General features: G+C 34.2%; 1 pseudogene; it reads left to right on the top strand.

Moving 5' to 3' along the window:
- Positions 1–15,197: 15,197 nt before the first annotated feature.
- LOC149542004 ((S)-stylopine synthase 1-like) lies at positions 15,198–16,912 on the top strand (annotated as a pseudogene).
- The last annotated feature ends 1,152 nt before the right edge of the window (positions 16,913–18,064 follow it).

The following is an 18,064-nucleotide window of genomic DNA, read 5'->3' as shown; positions in this document are numbered from 1 at the left end:
TTGAAAGGAGATCCAATGGCATTGTGACTCATTTTTGGTAAACTTGGGGCAACGCACCATACCACATATGCAAAAAAAAAATTCACCAAACCGACATTGGTTGATGAGAAAAATTTACCAATTGGAAAATATTCACCACTAAAGTTAACCCTGCTACAAGTCTTCATTGTTGACTCAAAACTACTCCAATGACACTGCTACTAGCATCATGTTCAACTTGAAAGACTTTACCAAAATCAAGAAAAGAAAGTGTAGGTAATTATGCAATTTTTTGTTTCAATATTTCAAAAAACTTATGTGCTCCATGTGTCCATTTGAAATACATTTTATCTCCTATCATAGTCTTAGTCATAGCATTACAAATAGAACTAAAATTTCTGATAAACTTCCTAAAAAAACTCACCAATCCATGAAATGATCTTACCTCTCCAACAATCTTAGGTGTATGCTAATCAAAAATAAATTTTACCTTTTTAGGGTCCATCTTCAAACCATCAACTGAAATGACAAAACCAAGATACACAATTTCTTCCTTCATAAATGAATATCTCTTCAAATTAATTAGCAATTTCTCCTCCTTCAATTTCTGCAATACTTGTCTAATATGCTCAAGATTCTCTTCCTTAGTTTTATTGAATATCAAAATTTCATCCAAATATACAATCAAAAATTTACCCAAGAATTTCTTTAGGACTTCATTCATTAGCTCATAGAAGTATTATGTGTATTAGTTAAACCAAAAGACATAACCAACCACTCGTATAAACCTTCATTAGTCTTAAAAGAAATTTTCCATTCATCTCCCTCTCTAATTCTTATCTAATGATAACCACTTTTCAAATTAATATTTGTAAAATACTTCACTCCACTCAAATTTTCCATTATGTCATCCTTCCTAGGAAAGGGAAATCTATAATTCATTGTTATCTTTTTTATAGCTCTAGAATCAAAGCACATTCTCCATTATTCAGTCTTTTTAGGTGCTAACACAGCAGTTATTGCAAAAGGACTCAAATTTTCTCTAATCAAACCTTTCTCAAATAGCTCTTGCACTTGTTTATTCAATTTAGCCTTTTCGTAAGGTGTTAATCTATGTGGTGCTTTATTAGGCAAACTAGCTCTAGGTATCAAATCCATACAATGACTTATGCTTCTCACAAGAGGCAAACCATCGTGTCCATTCTTGGAAATAATGTCTTGAATCTTCACTAGCAAAGACTCAATTTCAGGTGCATGTTCTAACTCATCTTGTTTGTCAATATTTCTAGGAATGAAAGAAAAACAAACATTTTTTTCTTTCACTTCTCTAGCAAATTGATTATCCTCTATCAAACATACTTTGACTATGGTATAGTGGTTCACATCAAGTTTTCCTATCAATGGAAACAATATTTATTTCTTTGCATCAACCCAAATAGTATACTGATTCAATCTACCATCATGCAAAGCTTGTCAATCATATATACTACCAAGGTCTACCCAAAACAATATGACAACAATCCATAGGCATAATATCACACAAGAATTCATCATGATAATTCCTAATTTTGAATTTAACAAGGCATTTCTCTCTTACAAGTAATTTATTCTCCTTTTGGATCCAAGAAACATGATAAGGTTTAGGATGTCTCAATCTCTACAATTGTAATTTGTTAACCAGCTCCTCAAATGCCAAATTATCAGAGCTTCCATTATCAATGATTACCTTGCAACATTTTCCAGCAATCTTACATCTAGTTTTGAACAAAATCATTCTCAAAATAGGTTCTTCATCAACTTCTTCACTCACAAGATCCTTCTCAACATCAATTTTTCACTATTTTCAGGTTCATTAGGTGTTTCAATAACTTCTTCACAAGCCAAAATGTTTTTTTAATTACCTCTAATCTTCTTTCCAAAGATAGTAAATTCAAAAGTTCTATGTCCCTCACCGCATTTGTAACAAGTACCTTTAAACCAAGATCTTTCTTCTCTTTTTCCACCATTATTATTCCTAGAGTAACCAATATAGCTACCTCTCACATATTACCTCTTTTACCAACAAGCTCTTCCTTCCATTTTGATTTTCCTTGCATTGTACCATCATATCTTCTACCTTCTCCATATGTTGAGCCTCTACTTCTTTGAAAAATTCCATCTCTTCCTCTTTGTCTCTTTCACAAATTTTCTTTAGCCTTCAGAATGTATTGATATGCTTCTTCCACACTGTCTATTTTAACATAGTTGATATCATTTTGAATTGATGTCCTTAAACCATTAAGTTATCTACCCACTTGCAACGATCCCACTTGCCCAAGTCTTGATATTTTGTTTTCCCCTTTTTGGTCTCTCAATTTGCAATGATTCCACCAAAGTGAAGTATGACCCTTTAACTTTGTGATTGTTATCTTAACCTTCTTGTTATCAGCAAGTACTTTACAACTCAAAGTATTTATCCATCTTAGTGATCCAATCCAATAGTACATTAGTCTTAGGTCTTCCATCATAGCAAGAAACTTCAACAATAGGTCTAGATTAGCCCCAAAAAAACCTCTCAAAAGCCTCTCTTCATCTTGTTCAACCTTAAGTTCAAGATTGGTATTAGGTGTTACTTCTTCATCATCACTAACATCCTTAAGATGTTCACCTCTTCTCAACATTGTCTCAAAATCTTCAAGTCTCGTTGCAATCTTCCTCAACATATTTGTTATAGCATTATCAGCATTTCATCTACCTCGAACCATTTTGACAACAATTTCTACAAGATTATAACCTTCTGCAAGTTATAGGTCAAATTTTAGATCTACCACCCTACAACCAAACTCAACAAGGTTCTCCATAATCCAAGCCACAAGAAAGAACACTACTTGGAGACCGCATGACATAGGGAGATGGATATGGAAGGGATAAGTGAGGAATAACCTCAATTAAACCTACCAATGCTCCCCTTCTAAAATTTACACATGGAAGCTCTATGCAAAGTTAGATAAACCAAAGAGAACACAAGGCCAGATGTAGCATATTACGTGTAATCATTTAACTTCACATAAAAAAGAAACCACAACATGACCGACTATGAGGCCTTTTGGGTTCCATCCATATACAAATAAATTTATGAAATCAGAGTTCAAGCTTGCATATCTTATCTTCTCTCTCTAGGAATTCTACTAAAACCACCTTCCTACTTCTAACCAATCTTCCTATATATCCACCTAAGCCACAAGTTGGCTAGTTAAGCATTTAATTACAATATAGTTCTGGACTTGGAATAGTCAACCAAAACCCAAGAAAATGATAATATAAAATCACGCACACTTAATGGTAGGTCCACACATGTGTTAGGAGTTGGCTCCCAACTATTTAAGATGCCACATGAGAATAGGAAATAGTGCTAATCAAAATAATTTACACCACACTTGTTTTAGCTTGTTTTTCTCTTGGTGCTAATGCACAATTCTTCTAGGTTTCTCAGCTTTTATTTTCTTGCTACTATGTAAAAGGTTTTGGGTCCTTTAAAACCTATTTTTACTTAATCAAAACAAGAAATAGAAACCAAAAAGAATGGCAAAAGACTTAAGAAATATGAAAAATAAAAACTCACGCAATTAGGACAAGGATCTAGTATAGGTCATCGACATGATATCAATTGTGCACAACAAGAAACCAAAAGAAGAAATGGCTACTTTGCAAACAACAGACTGGTACATAAAATAAGAAATATTTTTTGTTGATCCCAAATTGCTCAAAGACCCAAGATGTTCTTGGATCATGTCATGAGATGAGCTTACGTACAAGTGTTATTTAGATATACTAATTAATAAGAATTCATAAAATAACCTTGGTATTCAATTTCAACCATTACAATACTTCTTAAGTACTTTATATACATAAAGTTAATTAATATTAAATTATTGTTTACTAGTTTAAATGCTATAATATTTATTGATGGAAAATATATTTAGTTAATAGATATTTAACTACATGAAAGGTCTTATTTATTTATATCAAGGATATTTAAATATGTCAATGAAGTTTATTGTATCAAATAAGTAGGTCCAAATGAACTCAAACTATTATATATTCTTTGTCCTTAAGGATATGCAACATTTTAAAATATTACTACTTACCATTCACTTTAAAATGTTATAATTTATTAAGCCAACTATGAAACATGTAGATTGGGTAGTATAACCATCTTGTGAAGAGGTGTTTCATTACATAATTTTCACCTCTTTTCAATTTTATAGTATCCATGCGAATATTTAACATTCTTGAAAGAATATTATCACTAATATTTCTTGAGAGACATATTTAGGATTTATTTAATAGAATTAAACATCACTTTAATTTTTAATTTAAAATAAGTTAAAAGACCTACTTATTTGCTTCTTTATGTATAGTGTTGTTAGTTTTCTTAAATTGAAACTAAAATATTTTAGATTAAAGTGTATTTATTTTAACATTTTAGAATTCCACACGGTAAATTTGTTTTAAAATTAATTATGATCACATTTTCATATTGAAACAAATATTTTTTTTTATTAAGTAAAAAAAGTTTTAATGGGTGCCTGAAACCCAACAATAAACAAAATAAATCAACATTAAGTCCTGAGCATGAAGCAATTCAACAAGAAATAACAGGCCATAGAAGGCCACTAGAACTTGAAAAAGAAAACACAGCCTCTTAAGGAGCAGGAAAGCCTAGAAAACAAAACACCAAAGGAAAAATAGAAAAGCCAGGAGAACCAATTAGCACACCATATCTTTGACCAACTCTACTACCTTGAGCTCTAGCTTTTCCATGGTCTTTGCTGCTTAACTCATCAGTTGTATGTTATCTAGAAAGTCCTCCTTGTCCCTCTTCTTCTTTTTTTATCTCATTTTATTGTTCGGGCTCTTAAGAAAGGGGTTGACATCCTCTTTAGTTACCCTATTATCTTCATTTTCCATGTCATCTTTCACCCCTGTGCTAACCTCCATCATAGTATGCAACTATTTGATATTATCATTAAAGCCTTTGATAATATTGAGGCTCTAGTTAGAAATGTTGTGGAGAGAGCTCTCCATCCTTTCCATTATTTTTTCCATCTCAATAACCATGGTATCAAAATTTCTTATTCTGTCAATCTTGTCTTCCCCTTCCTTTTTAGCCCCTACAACCTTTTCTTTATCTCTTCTATTTCTTGAAAAATCCACTTGATAGATCAGAAGTTGTCCACCATGTTATTATGGGAATTATTAAGGAGATCCATCTCCACCTCCCTAACATTGTCATTGAGAATCACCATGGCCAAATCAATAAGTTCATCCAAATAAATATTCTACCATCATTTCCCTCAAAGACCTTGGGCTAGATAGTTTCTCTCACAATGCCCATTTTCGTAGTCCAAGTTTTAAAGTTCCTCCATACCATTTTTTTGCCCTTAGAGCCAAACGTACAAGTGGTTTTTTTCTATGTCATAATCCTCATTTCTCTCCTCCTGGGCATGGATAGGGATCTCCTATCCCTTACTAAAATCCTGATTAGCATCCATTTAATTGCCCTTCTCCTCTTGGTTGGGTTTTCCACCTTCCTACGAATTAGGACCTTGCTAGTACCCTCATCTTTCATATTAGATTGTGGTGATTGATTAGGAAAGTATTGTACATACTTCATAAATTCTTTGGGGCTCGGGGCATTGCCTTGAAAAAAAAAATTGGGTAGTATTTTATTGGGATTTTGGGCTGACATGTAATTATTAATTATAACCCTAAAGCGGTAAAAATACTTGTATAAAAGAGCTTAGGGTTAGGGATTGTTTCATAGTTGTGATGCAAAAATTGGTTCTTGCGGCAGTATTGAGCTATAAGGGATTACAGATTGTAATCAGGTTGTAATCACTGGATCGTAATAATATCAGACTTGCTATTTGGTGGATGTAGCCCAAGGATTGGGTGAACCACATTAAATCTTAGTGCCTTGTGTTCCTTTATGTGTGATCTATTATTTTTTGTTATTGGTTAAATTTGCATGTAATTGTTATTTATGTCTATGGTTTAATCCTAACAAGTGGTATCAAAAGCGAGCTTGTTTTTTCAGTTACTCTCTGTAGGAAAGTCTCACGGTTGAGTGGGAGTCTCACAGTTGAGTGGGAGCGATGGCAGACAAGGGTAAGCTAAGGGTTTATAGGTTTGATGGGAAGAACTTCCAGTTATGGAAGACATAAATGGAAGACTATCTTTATAAGAAGGATTTATGGAAGCTATTGGAAGGCAAAGCCAAGAATCAGTGATCTATGTCAAATGATGAATGGGATCTTTTGGATAGAAAGGCACTTGGAAGCATTCGATTATGCCTGGCACCATCAGTGGCATTAAATATTACAAAAGTGAAGACAATAGAAGAGTTGATGAAAACCCTAGCAAAATTGTATGACAAGCCCTCCGCTTCAAACAAGGTATTTCTCATGAAGTGTTTATTTAATATGAAAATGGCAGAAGGTGGATCTATTGTAGATCATTTAAATGAGTTTAATACTATTACTAGTCAGTTATCTTCTGTGGGTATCAATTTTGAAGAAGAAATTAGGGCTCTCTTGATTTTGTGTTCTTTGCCTGAAAGCTAGAATAGCTAGGTAATGGTTGTGAGTAATTATGTTCCTAGATCTAGTACCCTAAAATATGATGATGTGATTGTTGTTATTTTGAGTGAGGAAACTCGTAGGAAATCCTTAGGTGGATCTACATCAAGAAGTGCTTTGAATGCACAAAGCAAGGGCAAAACAACTAAGAGAGGAAGTAATTTTGGAAATCATGGAAAATCAAGAGGAAAGTCAAAGGGGAGGAGGTCTCTATCGAGAGGACTGAATGACCATTGGTACTGTGGGAAACTAGGTCATAAAAAGAAAGATTGTTGGAATCAAAAGAAAAATCAAGGAGATAAACCAGATGGATACAAGGAGGCAAATGTGGTAATTAAAAAATCTAAAGGGGATGCTTTGCTTCTATCTTTAGAAAGTGTTGATGATTCATGGGTTTTAGATTTCGGTGCTTCATTTCATGCTACACCTCATAGAGGTTATTTCATTGATTATGTCCAAGGGTATTTTGGACTTGTTTATTTGGGGGATAATGAACCTTGTCAAATTGTTGGAAAGGGAAAAATTAAGATTAAGTTGCAGAATGGGAATCATTGGCTACTACATGAGGTAAGACATGTTCCAAGGCTAAGTAGGAATTTAATTTCAGCAAGGCAACTCAGTGATGAGGGTTGTGTAGTTACTTTTAATGATAAAAATTGGAAGGTTTCAAAAGGTTCCCTTGTAGTAGAAAAAGGTGTGAAAGTAGGCACCTTATATCTTTGTACAGGTCATATTGTTCCTTCTACTTTAATTGTTTCAAAGAAAAATGAATGTTAGGGAATAATTGTTGCAGTTGAGCAGGGAGAACAAATAGCTACTGTAGATTCTAATACAGCATTGTGGCACAATAAACTTGGGCACATGAGTGAGAAAGGTATGAAAGTACTTCATTCAAAGAAATTTTTATCAGGTTTAAAATGTGTTAATATGGATTTCTGTGAAAGTTGTGTATGGAAAACAAAAGAGAGTGAGTTTTGTGAAGACTAGGCAGGAAAACAAAAAGGAGAAATTAGAGCTTGTGCATATAGATGTATGGAGATTCGCTCAGGTAACTTCCCTTGGTGGCTCTCATTATTATGTTACATTTATTGATGATGCAACTAGAAAAGTATGGGTTTATTTCCTTAGACAGAAATCTGATGTATTTCAAACTTTTAAGAAATGGAAATGCTTGGTTGAAAATGAGACTGGTAAGAAATTAAAATGTCTCAGATCTGATAATGGTGGTGAGTATTGCAGTTGTGAATTTGAAGATTATTGCTCCACTAATGGTATTTGTAGACAGAAAACTATTCCAAGGACTCCACAGGAAAATGGAGTGGCCAAATGCATGAATAGGACTATAATGGAGTGCACAAGGAGCATGAGGTTGCATGTTGGGTTGCCCTTACACATGTGGGCAGAGGCTATCAATATTGATGTATATTTGATTAATAGAGCTCCTTCTACTCCTTTGGGCTGTGGTATTCTAAAGGAAGCATGGACTAGTAAGAAGGTGAGTTATTCTTTTCTCAAAACCTTGGGCTATGAAGCATTTGCTCACATAGATTCTAAAAATAGAACCAAGCTAGAAGCTAAGTCAAAGAAATGTGTATTTTTTGGATATGGCATTAATGAATGTGGTTATAGGCTTTGGGATTATAAAAATCATAAAATTTTAAGAAGCAGGGATGTCATATTGAATGAGAAAGTGTTGTACAAAGATCTATTGTAGCAACATGAGAAGAAAGAAGATGATTATGTAGTGCTGGATGATACTCCAAAAGCTGATGTTCCAGCCATTCCTCATGATGTGTAACAACCATAGCAAAAAATACCACACACACCAGTGAATGTTACACGGTCAACAAGGCAAATTAGACCTCCAGAAAGATTCTCTCCCTCTTTGTATTCAATTTTACTTACTAATGTTTGTGAACCTGAATGTTATGATAAATTTGTGTAGGTGGATACTAAGATTCAATGGGAATCTGCAATGAAAGATGAAATGGACTCTTTGCTGAAGAATAAGACATGGGATTTATGCAAGTTGCCTACAGGTAAAGGAACTTTATAGAATAAGTGGGATTACAGGTTGAAAGAAGAGGAAGGAGGTAAGAAAATATTTAAAGCTAGGTTAGTTGTGAAAGGATTTGTACAGAAAAAGGGCATTGATTTTGATGAGATATTTTCTCCTATTGTTAAGATGACTTCTATCCGTACTATTTTAAGTCTTGTGGCTACTGAAGATTTGCATTTAGAGAAGCTTGATGTTAAAAAATCCTTCCTTCATGGTGATTTGGATGAAGAGATATATATGGCTCAGCCACAGGGATTTGTGGTCAAAGGTAAGGAGAACTTAGTGTGCAAATTGAAGAAAAAGTTTATATGCCTTGAAGCAAGCACCTCGGCAATGGTATCTGAAATTTGACAGTTTTATGCATGAGCATGGATACAATAGATGTCATTCAAATCATTGTGTTTATTTTAAGAGGTTGGATGATGACAGCTACATTATTATATGTTTATATGTTGATGATATGCTTGTAATTGGGTCTAACATGGATCACATTAAGGGGTTGAAATGCCAATTAGCACATGCATTTGCTATAAAGGATTTGGGGGCAGCAAAACAAATCCTTGCTATGAAAATTTATAGAGATAGCAAGAACAAAACATTGACGCTATCTCAGGTTGATTATGTGGAGAAGGTGTTGCAACATTTATCTATGGTGAATGTTAAAGTTGTCAGAACACCTTTACTTGCTCATTTGAAGTTGACTAAGGAGATGTGTCCCAAGACACAAGAAGAGGAGGATAAGATGTCCAAGGTACCCTATGCTTCAGCTATAAGAAGCTTGATGTATGTCATGGTATGTACCAAGCCAGATATTGCACATGTAGTGGGAGTCGTTAGTAGGTATATGAGTCATCCAGGAATTGAGCATTGGAATGCAGTCAAATGGATTCTTTGATATTTGAGAGGAACATCCAATAAGTGTTTACATTTTGGGGGCTCTACTACTGATTTACAAAGCTATGTTGACTTAGATTTGGCAGGGGATATTGATACCAGGTGGAGTACTATAGGTTATGTCTTTACTATTGGTAGGGCAGTCGTGAGCTAGGTTTCTAGGTTACAAAAGGTTAATGCTTTATCCACTACAGAGGTAGAATATGTAGCTACTACAGAGGCAGCCAAGGAGATGATATGGCTTCAAATCTTCTTGGAAGAATTAGGACACCCTCAAAAGGATAATTATTTTTTTACATATAGTCAAAGTGTCATTCATCTTGCAAAGAATTCAACTCTGCATTCAAAGACCAAACACATACAATTGTGGTGCCATTTCGTTCAGTCAGTTTTCGAGGATGGACAGTTAAAGTTGGAGGAGATACATACAAATGACAATCCAGTAGATATGTTGACAAAGGTAGTAATAAGGGAGAAGTTGAACTCCTCTTCAACTTCAGTTGATCTTCTAGACTGAACATGAATAAAAGAATAGTAGAGTCCAGGGTGGTTTGATCCAATGGGAGCCTCATGGAGTAGCGACATAGCTACAAGATTAGTCTCTAAGTGGGAGATTGTTGTTTAGTATGGAGCCTAATCAATCCCCAAGTGGGAGATTGTTAGATTGTGGTGACTAATTAGGAAAGTAATGTACATACTTCATAAATTCTTTGAAAATTGGGCCCTATTTTATCGAGATTTTGGACCAACATGTAATTATTAATTATAACCCTAAAGCAGTAAAAATACTTGTATAAAAGAGCTTAGGGTTATGGATTGTTTCATAGTTGTGATGTAAAAATTGGTTCTTGTGGCGGTATTGAGCTGTAAGGGATTACGGATTGTAATCAAGTTGTAATCATTTCAGACTTGTTGTTTAGTGGACATAGCCCAAGGATTGGGTGAACCACGTTAAATCTTGGTGCCTTGTGTTCTTTTTTGTGTGATCTATTATTTTCTGTTATTGGTTAAATTTGCATAATTGTTATTTTTGTCCGTGGTTTAATCCTAACATTTCACACTATTCTCCTCCTCTATTTCCCTTCACTCATCCTCTTCATTATAGTCCTCGGCATAATTAACCTTAGACATGGTAATTTTACCCGTTGAGCCTTTCCCAACCTTTTTCTTCTTGTTTTTACCCAAATCCTTTATAATCTTGGCCACCTCCTCTTCATCATTTGAATGAAGCCCAGTGCTATCCTCAATGTCAAATAGGAGATAGGAGCTTTCCATGTCCTTCAAGGACTCCACTTTATGGGCTATGGATCTGCCACAGGTTTGAGCCTTAAAATGCTCATAAATCAGTAATAATAGGCCCTCATGGAAAGTTGGATTAGCATACAATTTCTTCTTATAACCCATGATATTCTTATTTACAGAGAAGAAGAGGTAGTAAGGGATGGAGATCTTAGTGTCATACCTGAAGTGGTTAAGGATGACAAAGTGATGGGTACGGACTCTATCATACCTAGTGTCCAGCGTAATATAAGCGATGATCATTCTTAGAACGAACCTCCATAGTTTTTTAATTGAAGTTGGTTCATAGTATGCTCTCATCTTCACCAAATCTTTCATCTCCTTGGCATTCTTGGCAAAGTATTTAACAACATTGAGGGAAACTTTCTTATCCCTAAAGAATTTAATGCCCTCGGATGGGAAGTCAATGACCTTTGCAATAACACCTTTGTTAACCATGGAATCAATTCTTTAAATCTTTACTTTCCCTTCTCTCCAAGACGTGACCATAAGTTCAGTAAGCTTTGTGTTCCAACCATGAAATTTCTCAATGAAATTAGAAATGCCACCTTCCCTCGGCTTCTCCCAAACCTTTGACCTCCTTTTCCATTTTGCCACTTCATCCTTTGACTCTCTGCAATGCTTTTCAACACTATATTGTTGTTAAGAGTAGGGAAATTTCTCTACATACTCCGATAGTAAAGAACAAAACTCTACTAAATTTCACCGAAACAAAACTTTCTTTTGTCCTTGGGAATACAATAGTAATTAAGATTACAAAACACCCAGAAAGTGTGCCAAAAAGCCTCCAAATTAAGTTTACTCATCTTCAACCCATGCTTAAATTTCATTAAGTTAAATGTGGAACTGACAGCATTACCTTTCATCATTATTCTTAATACTTCCCATCCTCCCTTGGATTATTACAATCTCAATCATGCTTTTAGTTGCCACCAGGAACCCATCACCATTAATCCACCTTTATGACATGTCCCTTTTGACCACCTCATTAGCCATCTAGTTAGTTACTGACACATATGATACATAGACCCTCTCAAAAGTAAGCATCTAGTTAGTTGACTCTCTATATACCTATGACACATAGACCCTCTCAAAAGTAAGCAATATTTTTTTGGTTTCTTCCACCAAATTCTTAATAGACCAAGAAGGAGGATGTTCACCTTTGAAGCATTTTATGATGTTATTAGAATCCCCTCAAGCTAGAGGCATTTAACATCAATATCTTTTGTTAGCTTAGTTGTATGAAGGACAACACATGCCTCAATGAAGTGGTTAGTTTGGTACCCCAGAGGGAAGGTAATCATTGTTATGCCATAACCAAATCTATTTCTAATCACCCCACCATTGCCAGCTTCACCTAGATTACCTTTAGCTACCCCATCGAAATTCTCTTGGTGCCACCCCTCTGGGGGAAACGACCATTGGTATTGAAATCCATCTTGTTAATTATCTTCTTCCATTACATTTATTTCTTACTCCCACTCTACAAGTGACTCCAGTTTTCTTTATTGCAACTTCCCCTCTCACCCACTGAGAAGGAAGTGGCTTGGCCTAAATCTCCACCAAGGCTTCAATTCAAACAAAGTAACCACTCCTGAAAAGTTGGTAGTATTATTCAATCTACACAGTGTGTCAAATGATATGGGGGTGTGGAAGGAAGATGGGTGTGAGTGAGAGTGGATGTCTATGTTTCCACATTTGAGAGAGCAAGATAAAGCAATGAAGTTACAACGAGGAAAATAAGAGTCACTTGTACAGTGGGAGGAAGAAGAAAATGGAAGGGCATGAGATAATTAAGAAGAGACAATGTTTCCTCCATGACAAATGGATGGACTATTTGTAGAGCTCATATGGGTGTTGCAATTCTCACATTGATTACATGTATAAACATGCAGCTTGGCACCAAACAAGCACATTAAAAAGCTATGATCTTATTTATACATTTATATGTACGTATCGTTAATATTATATTATTGTGAAATATCTAAAAAATACAATTTTTAGATATTGTATTTATCCTTTGAAGACTAAATATAACAAGTTTGACATCAATAACAATAAAATAGTCATATGTCCAACAACTTCCATTATATTTGATCATCATGTTGTATCAATGCATAAATGTGTATTTGTGTAATCATAACACATAATCACCACCAACTGGCCACCCTTAAACATCACACACTAAGGAGAAAATTAAGCTTTGAAAAAAATAGTCAACTTTGACTATTTAACACTTTTAGTTAAATAGGATGAAGCTTACTATGTGATGTTTAAGTCATCCACCACCAACTGTGTATGTAAACTCAATTGTCACCCACACAACTCTAAATCTCAAATTATATCAACCCAAATCCTCAAAATCAAAGACAACCTTGAATTACTTATCACTATCAAACTCCAACTCTAAAATGCACCTTGATGTTGAAGTAGTTAATCTGTGAGATGAGATCTAAAGGGAAGGCATGGGACTACAATGGTCATCCTTAAATGATGTTAATCTACCTCATAAGATATTTGAGTGAGACTATATATGATATGTCTATTTGTGTTGGAACTAATGAGTTGATAAAGCAATGTCATGATCAAGAAGTTTTGATTTATCAATTTAATAAATTAATGATTATGAATACAATATTTTGTTATATGTTTTCTTTTTCATTATTATAAGAATTCTTAATAAAACTAAATAATACTCAAATGGAAGGGATTTAAAATGGAAGATACAATCACAAAGATTAAAAGAATGTGTTCTTAAATATTATATTGTTGGTTCAAATTGTACTTAAGAATATATTATTGTGTCATTTTTCTTAATGAATATATTCTTTTCAAACATTAGATTTACATTATAATTGTTAGGTCATTGTACTTAAAGAGTATATTATTAGTACTTGTTGTTAGGCTAAGTACTATTGTGTCATTTTTTGGATTACTCACATTAACTTGTTATTAAATTACCTCTATTCTACCAATAAAAATTCATTTCATTTTATATTTTTCTATAAATATTATGTTTACGAAGAAATACATGTCAATTTTTTAACTTTACAATTTATATATATTAATTTTCTAGCTTGTAATTGGATGAATGGATTAGAGTCTCATATGGGGATTTGTGAATTTGTGGGAAGTATTTTTTAACAAAATATTTGAATTGTTTCTCTTATTCCTTGTTTTTAGCACATTTGTTATCTATTTTGTTCAAAGTGTTGTTTGAACACTTCAATTAGTGTATATGGATTTTAGAATAGAAAACTATATATTATAATAATATAATCAATTATTTATATTTCTTATTTTCTAAAACTATTATAAATAGTTTGTTTGATTATAAAGAAATACATTGAAATATTTTTTTATAAATATTATAATCATTTACTTTAAGTATTTATTACAACTCTTAGGTGAGTGTTATTCCCTCTAATTCTTCAACTTTTATTTGAAAGATTTATAATATTTTAATATATAAAAAAATCAATACCATTGTTAAATGTTTTATATTGTATTTATTTCATTCATCCACTACTAATATTTATTAAATAGTTCTTTCAATTATCATTATTTAAATGTTAATATTATATTATAAAAATTTTTAAAATAATATATTATAGAAAAAAATTGAATATATTTTTTTTCAAATAATGTAGCATAGTACACAAAAAGTATTGTTTCAATTATTATATTTAATAATATAAGTATTAAAATTATTATTACTTATTTCTTATGTATTATAGTGTGTGAATCTTATGTGAATTAATGTGTTGGTTACAAAAATTGATGCTTCTTAATTTGAACAATTTGCCACAACTACATGATTGTACAAAATCAATTATATTAAAAAAATATTTGAAAAATATTGAATATGATTATTAGAAATTATGAAAGTACACATTAAAATATTTGATACATATAATAAAATTACAACTAAATTTATATCAAAATTAAAATTAATACTATTAAAGACAAGTACTAAGTCACTATGTGGCACTTGTTTTGAATACATTATCTGATTTATACCACAATTGTTGGATCATTGTACTTCATAATGTATTGTTGAATGGTTTTGTTTTAAAAATATATTATATCAACACATTGAATTTACATTGCAATTATTAGACCGTTATAATTAAAGAATGTATTCTTTTCAACACATTATATTCCCTTGTGGCGTATTGGCAAACTGGTAGTGTTTAGGTGAATGTACTATTCTTTTCAACAGATTCTAGATTTCCGCATAGAGTATACTCTTTTCAACATTCCAGACTTATGTGACCCTATTCTTTTCAACATATTATGTACAAGTCACAATCCAAACAAAATATAGCATATTAACACGTAACTTGCTGCAATTAATGTCAGAATAGCAATGCAAATCTGAGCTGAGCTCTGAAAGCAGTCCATCCATCGGTCATGGAGAAAACACTGGCTCTTCTTCATCATATTCTGCCATTCCATTTCCTTCTTTCTCCCACTCTACAAGTAACTCTTATTTCCCTTGTCGCAGCTTCATTGCTTGCTCTTGCTCTTTCCCTCTCACCCAAAAGGCAAAAAGTGGTCTGGCCTCCATCTCCACCAAAGCTCCCTTGGGCAACTTACATCAGCTCAACAAGGGTGGAAATCTCCTTTCTGCATTAACATCCATGGCCAAAACATATGGCCCCGTCATGACAATCTGGATGGGTTCATCACCCATTGTAATCCTCACTGGTCAGACCCCAATATGGGAGGCCTTTGTTAACCAAGCCTCCAACTTCTCTAGTCGCCCCCTCCTTTATTCTAGGCAGTTTACAAACGCCTCTTATAAGACCATGCTTAGTTCTCCCTACAACCACCATTGGACTAGGCTAAGAAAGCTCCTACACAACAACGTTCTCAGCCCTTCCCATCTTTCCCTTCAGAGCTCCTCTCACAAAGCCAGTGTGAAGAAACTCGTTGCCAAGCTAGAAAAAGAGATGATAGAGAATAATAATGGTGTTGTGAAGCCATTTCATGCATTGAAGATGATGGCAATGAGTTTTATTGCCCCCTTGTGCTTTGGCCCTGACTTTGAAGACGATGATTTCTTGTCTCAGCTTGAAGAACATATAGCTCGTGATATTTTGCTGAGCAATAGAGGCGATATGCTTCTTGATCAATTTCCTGCTGCTCACTTCTTTGTTCCTTGGACAATGAGGACTGAAAGGAATTGGAAGTCTCTCAGAGCTGATGTTCTCCGTCTCATGTTGCCCTTCATAAGATTCTCTCACAGTTATAGGGAGTTCTTGACGAGAACTGCTCCTTGTTGTTTCTTGAATTGTTTGTTGTCCGTTGGTGAAGAGGAGGAACTAGAGATGGGGGATTCTTCAAAGTTGTCAGATGAAGAAATAGCATTCAACTTGTATGAACTCTTTCTTCTTGCAGTAGACAGCACTTCTACTGCCATAGAATGGGCTCTCGCTTACCTCATAACAAATCCTCATATCCAAGAGAAGGCCTATGAAGAGGTTGTGAGGGAAGGTAAAAGTGGGTTTTTTAGTTTAGATGATTTGAAGAAGTTGCCGTACATACAAACTGTGGTGAAGGAGACACTTAGAAAAGAATCCATTGCACCGCTTGCGATGCTTCATCAGACGGAGGAGGAATGTAAGGTGATGGGCATCATCATTCCTGCAAAATCAGCAGTGCTTTTCAATCTACACAGCGTGGCCAATGATCCGGAGGTGTGGAAGGATCCCGATGAGTTCAGGCCGGAGAGATTTATGGAGAAGAATGAGATGGAGAAAAATAATGTGAGGATGGCGTATCTTCCATTTGGAGCAGGAAGGAGGGTATGTGCGGGAATGGATGTGGCAAGCGTGCATGTACCCATTACTCTCGCCAATCTAGTCAAGACGTTCAAATGGGATTCTGCTAAAGAAGGTGTTCTTCCTGATCTCACTAGGGATATTCCAACTGTGCTCATGTCAATGAAGTATCACTTGGAAGCCAAAATCACGCTTCGTATGTCATAAATTTGGTCATTCTTAAACATTGCATACAAAGGAAAACAATAAGAAAAGTAAGCTATTTAATACTTTTAGTCGAGGAATCAAGCTTTAGTGTAATGTTTAATCTGTGTGCATAAACCCTTCCTTTCTTAGTCCTAATAACAAATAACAAACTGGTTGTTTAAAGTTCCCTTGTCAACATGCATGAAATAGAAATCGTTTTAATAATATTTTGTATGCTCTATTTACAACTTGAGTGGCTTTGTTGCTTTCTTTCTATAATTATATAAGTGTTCAATATTTTTGCCATGTTAATTCATTCAAAAGATAACTATTAAACCAAATTTGGAATGTAAGATCTTAAAATTCTAGATTTTATTGATTCTAATTTGAGGGGTATTCTTGTGTACCAATTAGAGGATGTTGACAACTATATGGGTAGGGTATTTGAGTGATCAATGTAGAGACTTACAATGGATGTGAAATAGATGAGGTGGAGACCATCAATGGATCTAGGATGGAGATTACCTTAGCTAGCACTATACCTAGCAAGGTTGGTTGGTAGACAATTGATGCATGGCCTAGGAGGGCAAGGGTTTACTATGGGTTGGGTGAGGATGCTATATGACATGATGATGGATTTTATTACTTATTGTTGAGGCTATATGATGTTAGGTCAATTGTACCATAATATACACGTGTAGCAAGGGCACAAGAACCTGGGGATAGGAGTCAAGGATCTTTATATTTGGGTTCGGGAACATAAAGTTGTATTTTAGTTGTGTGAGTGAGGGATAGGTAGTTAGAGGAGTTGTATCATGTATATATTGGGCCTCACTACACTATGCATATGTAGGTGCAACATGGTTTTGGCAAAGGATTTTGGACAAGATTACAGACTTCAACGATTTGGGGCATGGAGGATATTTAGTATTTTCCCTATGTCTAAATAAATTTCTAGTTTTTAGGGTATACAATGCATATTATTGATAGATATCAAGTATGTAGGATTATGAGTTAGTTTGGGAGACACCAAGAGGTGATAGGGGGAAATATTATGCATCAACTTGTTACTCGAAAGGTAGGGGCATAGTGAGAGAAAATATATATCCCATTTCTATGGGGTGATTTTTCTAGCAATGGATCTACTACCATGGGTGCCGAGACTAGATGACATCAATGCAAGGATGTCTTTAGAGTATGTAGCATGATGGGAAACACATCATCTTCTGAGGCTCACATTA

This window comes from Cupressus sempervirens, chromosome 8 (assembly GCF_028749045.1).
Source record: "Cupressus sempervirens isolate cs-2001-9-10 chromosome 8, ASM2874904v1, whole genome shotgun sequence".
Taxonomy (NCBI): Eukaryota; Viridiplantae; Streptophyta; class Pinopsida; order Cupressales; family Cupressaceae; genus Cupressus; species Cupressus sempervirens.
The sequence above is the reverse complement of the archived record's forward strand: the minus strand, read 5'-3'. Positions and strand labels throughout refer to the sequence as shown.